Raw genomic sequence first — 9,218 nt, 5'->3', positions numbered from 1 at the left:
ATATAGACTTCAACTCCCATAATTCCTCATCAAACTCTGGGAATTAAAGACCACCCACTGGTCCTTATGGACCATAAAGTTGCCAAGATTGAGAAGCATTGGTCTAAATACTGTTTCAACTCAGGTTTCACTGCATATTACAGGTCTGTTCTAATTATGACTAAACTTGGATCCAGTCCAGTAAATATCTAAGATTTTGGATGACATGAATGAATTTTTAAAGGGGAGTCTACGGCACACAAAACGTGTCTTTGTTGAAAAGAAATATGCAAGAAGAATAGCATCTACCAAATGGAACATTCACAATTTTGATGCCAGTAACACTAATTGAAAAGTTAACAAAGCCACATTGTAAATACATGCACATTAATAGTGAATGTCATCTTTCTTGCTGTAACTGGCAAAAATAGTTCCTGTTAATGGTTAAAAGCCACTCCTTCACTTATATTTTTAATCTTTTTCATCTTGTATTCTACCCTTCCATATTTCCTGTACAATTCATATTATAACATGCATACTGAGAATAGGGAAGGAAGGAAGAATGTTTCTACCTGGGGCAGACTGTATTATTGTTTCTTTTCTTTTTACTTCACAGAGTTAATGTCCGGGTACAAGACCCTTGAAGTCAGTGAACATATCTCCATTGACGTCAGCAAGTTTTGGTTGAAGCCCTCAGGTATCAATGCAATAGATATCTTAATGAAATCACAGACAACTCTTGGATCTTTAGCATTATGAAACCAATTGTCTGTTTAAATATTTCAACACCAAACTGTCAAAAATGTTCAGAAGAATTTCCCTATGAGGATCTGCTGATGTGAGGAAACACTGATGTACTTTCTTATTTCCACACACCTTTTCCCTGGTTTACTTGCTTAATGACATGTTTACATCCTGCTTTTTTTTTATACATGCCAAATATTTGTATAATATTTGTATTACAAATATGTATAATATATTTTGCTGGTATGTTTATTTCAGTTGTTTGCATACTTCCCCAATCACTGAACTCTGGGTGGCGTATAGCATAAATCAAGATAATATAAAACATTGAATCACAAACTAAACAATTCCCAAAAATATCAGCATAAGTCATCACTACAAAATAATTTTGTTGGCCTTGCAAAAGGTTAACAACAAGGGAACAATAAACATCCCTGGAAGCAAAGTGTTTCAAAGCAGTGGGGAAGCCTTATTATTCATTCTGTTCCTTCAGTTAGAACTTTACTCTGTTGCACAGCATTCAGGTCTCAAACCTATGCTTTTGATTTTCCAACTATAAGCCCAGTGTCATAACTGCTGAGCATTCTGCCTGGGGTATTTTAAATAGAAGAGGTAAAATACAAATGCATTTATAACATCTGTCAAAAAGATTCTTTAATTTCTTTTTATATTTTCTATATTATGTATTCACTATTCTTTCTTTGTATCTGTTCTAATATTTATATTGCTTTCATCTTGTTTAAAATTTGTTCAATAACATTATATTAATAAATTAAGCCAACATCATGCGACTTCCTACCAGTTTTCCCATTGACCTGCTTGTCAGGAGTCAGCTGTGAAGATGAAAATGATTACATGGATGATGATGCAAATATCATAATCGCACATCACTGTCAAGCACCTAAATTGCAATGATTTGACCTTGGGGATGCTGCAATCAGTGCAATTTAGAGGACCAGCCAAAAGTCTCCTTGTTCAATGCCACTGTAACTTTGAATGGTCATGGAATAAGTGATTGTTAAGCAAGGACGATCTCAGTTGGGTTGAGCACTTCTTTCAGTGATGATGACAACTCATCCTTTTTCAAACAAGACATTTTTTTTTGAACTTTACCCACTTTTGGGGGCTCCAGAATTTCAAATTTTTTAACAACTGGTTCTGTAGGTGTGGCTTAATTTATGGGTGTGGCTTGGTGGTCATGTGACTGGGTGGGTGTGGCGATGTGACTGGCAAACCAAATAAAAGTGATCCTCGCTTAATGGTCAGGTGCTTAGCAAGTGTTCTAATTTATGTCTGATCTTCCCAGAGCTACTTGGCCTGTTTTTGGAGATTTGACAGCCATACACACACACACACACACACACACACTTCTAATCAGAGGTGGGATTCTACCAGTTCGCATCTATTCGCTAGAACTGGTTATTAACATTCTAAGCAGTTAGAGAACTGGTTGTTAGAAGAAATTACTGGCCTAATCCTGTAAGGAAGGCAGGAAGGAAACATTCTGGTGTTGCTTACAGAAACTGCCTCTCTGTTAATCCTTATTATATTCTTGGCAGGACTAGACTTCCTGTCTCAGGAACGTATCTGGAGTTTTTTTCCCTCCTTTGCTGGTACTTTGCTTGTGTGGAGTGACCATTCAAAGTTACAATGGCACTGAAAAAAGTGACTCATACTTACAACTGTTGCAGCATCTCCACAGTCATGAGAGGCCAGGCGAGGAGATGCAGGCCTCGATGTGAGTGATATTGAGTTGGCCACGCCCAGGCAACATGACCACCAAGCCACGTCCACCCAGTAACATGACCACTAAGCCATGCCCACCACCTAAGCCATGACCACAGAACCGGTTGTTAAAAATTTTGAATCTCACCCCTGCTTCTAATCCTGCTATTCTATGATTCTGTAAGGATCTCCTGATGGAGCAGGGAATTGGACTAGATTGTTTCAAAGAGTCTTCTGAAGCCAGGGTTTGTGTCCTTCCTTCCTCTCCTTTTTTTTCTCTTTCCCTCCTCCCTATATATATCTATCTATCCATATATCTCATTCACTTTCTCCTCCCGCCCTCTCTTTCACTTTCTTTCTTTCTTTCTTTCTTTCTTTCTTTCTTTCTTTCTTTCTTTCTTTCTTTCTTTCTTTCTTTCTTTCTTTCTTTCTCTTTCTGTCCCTTTCTTCCACCACCCCTTTCTTTGTCTATCCCTTTTCTTCTTTTCCTTTCTTTTTCTATCCCTTTTCTTCTTTTCCTTTCTTTTTCTTACCCTTTTCTTTCTTTCCCTTTTCTCTCTCTTTCTTGTCTCTTCCTCTCTCTTTCTCTCTCTTTCTCTCTCTCTCTCTCTCTCGCTCTTTCCCTCTCTTTCTCTCTCTCTTTCTCTCTCTCTTTCTATCCCTTCCCTTCCTCTTTCCCTCTCTCCTTCTAAAGATAGTAGACTGAAACAATCTCTCTCTCTCTCTCTCTCTCTCTCTCTCTCTGTCACACACACACACACACACACACACACATCCAATGAAGTACCTGATGAGGGTTCTTCATGGCAGTCTCCCAGAGTCCCAGGGACTGGGCACGAATGGATGATCATACCCGGTCCAGCATTGCCCAGAAAGGCTGGCAGGCAAGGCTTCCAGGTCCAACAAAGGGCTGCAGGCGGGACTTCCTTCCCTACACTTTTGGGGAAAGGAAAGGGCTGGTAACTTCAAGCAAGGTGTGCACTGCAGCCTTGCTCACCCCCGGCAGCTCTGGGCTAGGCAGTGGTTTGGCTTTCCTGACTGCCTGCAAACTTACCTTCCTCCCATGGCTGGTGGCAGACGGAAAGGTGAGCCAACCAGGGCAGGCCGTTGCCACTCGGCTCTCCACCTGCTCGCATTTCATCCCCCGTCCGGATTCTCTGCAGCTGCTGTGGCTCATGGCTGCCAGGGGGAGTGGGAGGTGACCAGAAAGCATGAGGCTATGCTGCCCACATTGCCTCTTAGCCAGCTGCCCCTCCCTTGCCAGGCCAAGCATCTTAGGCGAGCATGAGGTGCCACTGTGTGAGAACAGTGCAAGCTCCATGATCTGGAAGGTAAGGCTGACAGCGGGGAAGGAAGATCCATTCTGGCAAGGCTTGACTCATACCATTCTCACAGCAGACTCAGCCAAAGCATGAAGGCTGGCAGGCAGCAGAGGGAAGGGGTGGCAGGCCAAGGTCAACCATCCCCAGCCCTAGCAGGCAAGGCCCAGCAGCTGTGGAGAATCCAGGCAGGGGGGTGAGATGCAAGCTAGTGGGCACCCGAGCAGCGATGGGGCAGCCCTGGCTCACCTTCCTCTCTGCCACCAGCAAGCCAGGCAAGCTGGAGGCCAGGATGGGGAGGCAGTCAGCTAGGCAGTGAATTCTGAGGGTGGCAGCAGCATGGCAGTGGTGGCCTAGGCTGGCCCAGAGGCAGGACTCAACTGGGGCTTGTGGCAGCAGAGGCAGCAAGAGTGAGGGTGGCAGCGACGGCAGGGTGAGGGTGTACTAGGCCAGCCCAGGCCTGGAATCAGGAATTAACTAGGGATTGTGGCAGCAGTGGTGGCAAGAGCGAGGGCATCAGTGGTGGTGTGGTGGTGACAGTCTAGGCTGGCTCAGGAGTCGGGACTCGACTGGGACTGGCGGTATGTAGGCAACTGTGGCTTGCAGAGCCTCACTCACCTAGGGAGATCACAGATGAGATTCAGATCAGGCAGGGCTGCGGCAGAAGGCAGGCAACGATGGCTCATGGCAGGCGGGCAGGCGAAGGTAGACTGCAGGCAGTAATGGTGCATGGCCAAGATAAGGAGGGACAGAGAAGGGCCAGCTGGTGGTGTGATTTGCTGGTTCTCCAAACTGCGCAGAATCATAATGGGTTCTATAGAACTGGTCTGAACTAATAGAATCCCACCCCTGATCTTGCCATAATTCACTTCAGTCTGCTCAACTGGTATCAAGGTATGAGTAAATGTTAGCAATATTATCTTCAAAGAAACTTTTAAACATCTTGTAATTGCCTGCATGGATATTGTCCTGTGCCTTGTTCCACAATAGAATGTGGGTAACCCTAAACATGCTAGCTATACAAGAATCAATAAGAGTGAAGAAGTATACATGCTTCATTGCTCTTTGTGCTACAGACTGGACCAGCATAGGTACACATAGAATATTTAATCATAACCTTTCCTGGTCATTAACCCCAAGTTTCTCTTTGCTTACTTCATTTCACAATATCTCAAAAACTCTATTATTTCCGGTACTATATGTCTACTAAGTGCAAGAGAGTCATTTCTTCCCTGCTCAGTTTCTCTTGGACTTGTGTGAATGAATCTGGTTTATGTCTGTCATGTTTTTACCTAACTATCTACAGATTATATGCCGTCTTCTCTCAAGGAAAAGACGTCTAACATGTTTAGCCTTTGCTGAGCCCTTTAGTCAGGACTTAGACCACCTGGAACATGCTCATGGAAGTTATACATTTCCTACTCTAAGCGAATGAAATTGGAATTCCCCAGCACAAACAACTGGAGATACTGTATGTTGTAGAGCGATGGTAAGGACGAGGCATGAGACCAGAGCGTACAAGTAACTGGCTTTATTGCAATGAATAAAGGGTTGTCGCGTCTGCTAGCTAACTCGCAGACCAGCGGGCGACAACGGGCTGGCTCTGCTCAACAGCCAGCTTATATAGCCGGCTGTCAAATGGAGCCAACCAATGGGAGCTGCTGGTGCTCCCACTCAAACAGCGGACCTGGTTGGGAACTCCAACCAGTTCCACAGACATAACACCCCTTCCCCCCAGCTGCGAACATGCATAGTCTTGTAGGTACGTGGGCTGTCTTCGCTGGCGCCCAGAGCGTCGCAGTTCGGGTGAACTGCCAGTCTGTGTCAAGTCCTGGCTCTCGGAGTGCGCCTCAGCGGTTGTTGGTACTGGGGCTTGCCCCAGTGTGGTGCCTGACGGTGCTGGTGAAAGCCCCTGCTCAGGTTGGCCCGATCGAGTCTCGAGGTCCGGCTGGTCGGTTGGGTCGCTCGGCGGCTGGATCGGTGACTCTGGTTGGAGACTTGGGTTCTCCATCCAGCCCTCTCGCTCGTCTGGGAAAACCTGGTTCCGAGGATCTCCATCAGGCGCGGGTGAGGCGTTGTTGGAGCTGGCTGGTTGGCACGGGTTGGTATCTGTCGCGCCCATCCGTCGCCTTCTGAGTTGATCCACATGTCTCCGCCACAGACGTCCATCCCAAGAAGGACCCGATAGGATCTGGGGCCAGTAACGATACGATCTGTCCTGGCACCCACAACGGGTCCCCTGCGTAGTTCCTGGCGTATACCAGGTCTTGTGGGCGAAGTCTCTGACCAGGCTATCGGACCCTAAAGGGGTGTCTGGGCAATAGTGGGGTGTAGCCTGTCTAGAGTGGTTCTAAGGCGTCTCCCCATTAAAAGTTCAGCCGGAGACTTGTTGGTGGTGGTGCAGGGGGTTGTGTGCTGGCTGAGTAGGAAACAAGACAATTTAGAGTGCCAGTCCTCCTGACCAAACCTGGCAAGTGCTTCTTTGGCCGATCTAACTGCTCTCTCTGCCATCCCGTTGCTAGCAGGATGGAATGGTGCTGTAAGGACGTGCCTGATGCCCAAGTTGGCAGTATACATGCTGAACTCACATGATGTGAACTGTGGGCCATTGTCTGAAACCAGGGTGTCTGGGAGCCCGTGGGTGACAAACAGTCGGGTTAGGGCTTTCACTATTGACTGGGTGGTGGTCGTGGGAAGTAAGGCTACATCAATCCACTTGGAGTATGAATCCACGACCACCAAGAAGGTCTTGCCACGCACAGGCCCAGCTAGGTCAACGTGCAGGCAGGACCAGGGGGCGTTTGCGCTCTCCCATCTGGTGGGCGTGGCAGCTGGAGGGGCGGCCCGGGTTTGTTGGCAAGGTTGGCAAGAGCTTACCCAGTTGGCGATTTGAGCGTCCATACCGGGCCACCAGACATAGCTGCGGGCCAGGGCCTTCATTCTTACGATGCCCGGATGTCCCTCGTGAAGCACCTTCAGGATGGGCACTCGCAGTGATGTAGGGATGACCACTCTTGTTCCCCACAGAAGACAACCTTGTAATTTTGACAGTTCCTGCTGGCGGGTTTTAAAGGGGACAAAATCAGTTGTACATTGAGTTTCCGGCCACCCCCTCCCCACCCAGTCCAGAACCTGGGCGATGATTTTGTCCTTTTTTGAGTGCGCCGCGATGTCTTCGGCTGTCACTGGAAGTTTGAGTTAGTTGACCTCGAAAATGGCATGGATAGGTGCTGGATGTTCGACTGGGACTGGCAGGGGGCAGCGGCTAAGGGCATCGGCGTGGCTCAGGGTCTTGCCTGGACGATGCACTAACTTAAATGAGTAAGCAGCCAGAAACAAAGTCCATCTGGTCATTCTGGGCGAAAGTACCTGCGGAGTTTGCTTGTCTCCAGACAGAAGTCCTAAAAGGGGTTTGTGATCAGTCACTAACTCAAAGTGGTGGCCAAACACGAATTCGTGGAATTTCTTAACTGCAGCCACTGCGGCCAGGGCCTCTTTATCGATCTGGCTATAGTTCCTCTCGGTAGGCGAAAGAGTCCTGGAAAAGAAAGCAATTGGTGCCTCGGAACCGTTGGGGAGCCTGTGGCTCAGGACAGCCCCAATGCCAAAGGGGATGCGTCAGCGGCCAGGACTAGGGGAGACGTTGATCGAACTGAACCAGGACCGCTTCTGAAGTGAGCAAGGCTTTGATTGATTTGAATGCATGGGCCTCCTTGGGTCCCCAGTGCCAGGGTGAGTCTTCATCTAGTAGCCTATGTAATGGTTCAGCGACAGATGCCTTGTGTGGGAGGAATGAGGCGTAGAGATTCAAAAGTCCCAGAAAAGCTTGTAGTTCAGTCTTGTTGGTAGGTGTGGGTGCCTCATGGATGGCCTTCACCTTGGATTCCATGGGATGAATGCCCGAGGTGTCAATCCTATAACCCAGAAAGTCCACCTGCCTAGTGGCGATGGCACACTTCTCCCTTTTGAGTTTGAGGCCATGCTGCCTGAACCTCTCTAGCACTGTCCTGACTCTCTGAATGAGCTGGGGCTGGTTCGTGGCTGAAACTAAAATGTCATCGAAGTAGGGGACCACTCCTGGGAGACCCTGGAGAATCCTCTCCATGAGTGACTGAAAAATGCCTGGGGCTACGCTGACCCGAATTGGAGGCGCTTGCATTTGAGCGCTCCCCTGTGTGTGACTATAGTTTGTAATTCCGCTGTCTGTTCATCGACAGGGAACTGTTGGTATGCCTGGGACATATCTAACTTAGCGAAAATGGTGCCGGGTTCGAAAGTATGTAAAAGATGCTGGATAACGGGCACGGGGTGGCGCTGACCTGCAGATAGCGGTTGAGCGTGGTTTGTAATCCGCACAAATTCTCAAACTGCCATCTTTTTTGAGTGGGGTGACTATGGGGGTCTCCCATTTCACGAAATCAGTGGGTTCTAGCACCCCTTGTTTAAGTAGTTTGTCTAATTCTGCGTCCAACTTTGGACGGATGGCGAAAGGCACCCTATGGGGTTTTAAACGGAGAGGATTGCCTGGGGGTCTACTGAAAATGATATGGGGTACCTGAGTAGCAACCCAGCTCATTGCTGAATACATCGGAAAATTCTGAAAATAGGGTATCTACATCAGAAGTTGAGACAGCATGGACCCAGTTACGCTAAGGCCGAGTGAAGGAAACCAATCAAGTCCCAATAGACTAGGGAGGGTACCGTTAACTACCACTAGGGGCAGGTGGCCCTTAAAGGTTTGGAATTGCACAAGGAACTTGCCTTTCCGAGGACAGGAATGTTCTTTCCCTGGTAGTCGCGTAGCATCAGGTGGCATCTTTGTAGCTGTTTCCTTGACAGCCTGGGCTGGAGTCTCTTCAGGGTATCCCAGGAGATGATTGAGAGCACGGATCCGTGTCCACCTCCATCCTGCAGGGCTTACCTTCTAGGAAGACAGAAATTTTAATTTTATCAGGGGTTAGGGAAGTATGGTTAGCGTGGTAGCAGGTACAGCAGTCCACCACTTGCCTTTGGGAGGTAGAAGGTGGTAGAGGTCTTTGAGGTAAGGATCGCCCTGCTTGGCAGACTCTAGCGATGTGACCCTTCTTTTGGCAGTTCAGGCAGATGGCGTTTCTGAACCTGCAGGATGCCCTAGGGTGGGAGCCTCCACAGGTTAGGCACATGGGAGGTTGCTTGGGGGTGAAGTTGTTTCTCTGCCCCGCTCCTACCTGTGAAGGCTTCTGATGAATTAAGCAGTTAACGTCAGACGCGTCTGTGGGGTCATCTTCGCTGATTACCTCTTCGGAATGGACAGTTTGCGTGCTGGGTTTGGATTGCTTTCCTGGATTTCAGCTGCTGACTGAGCCGAGAGCTCAGCAGCCAGGGCTTCCTCCATGGCTATGGCTAGAGTCAGGTCTTTCTTCGCCAGTAAACGCCTTTGGAGTTTCAGATCTCTTACCCCACAGACGATCT

Source organism: Pseudonaja textilis, chromosome Z (genome assembly GCF_049901715.1).
Source record: "Pseudonaja textilis isolate UNSWEBS1 chromosome Z, rPseTex1.2, whole genome shotgun sequence".
Classification (NCBI taxonomy): domain Eukaryota; kingdom Metazoa; phylum Chordata; class Lepidosauria; order Squamata; family Elapidae; genus Pseudonaja; species Pseudonaja textilis.
Note: the sequence above shows the minus strand (reverse complement) of the source record.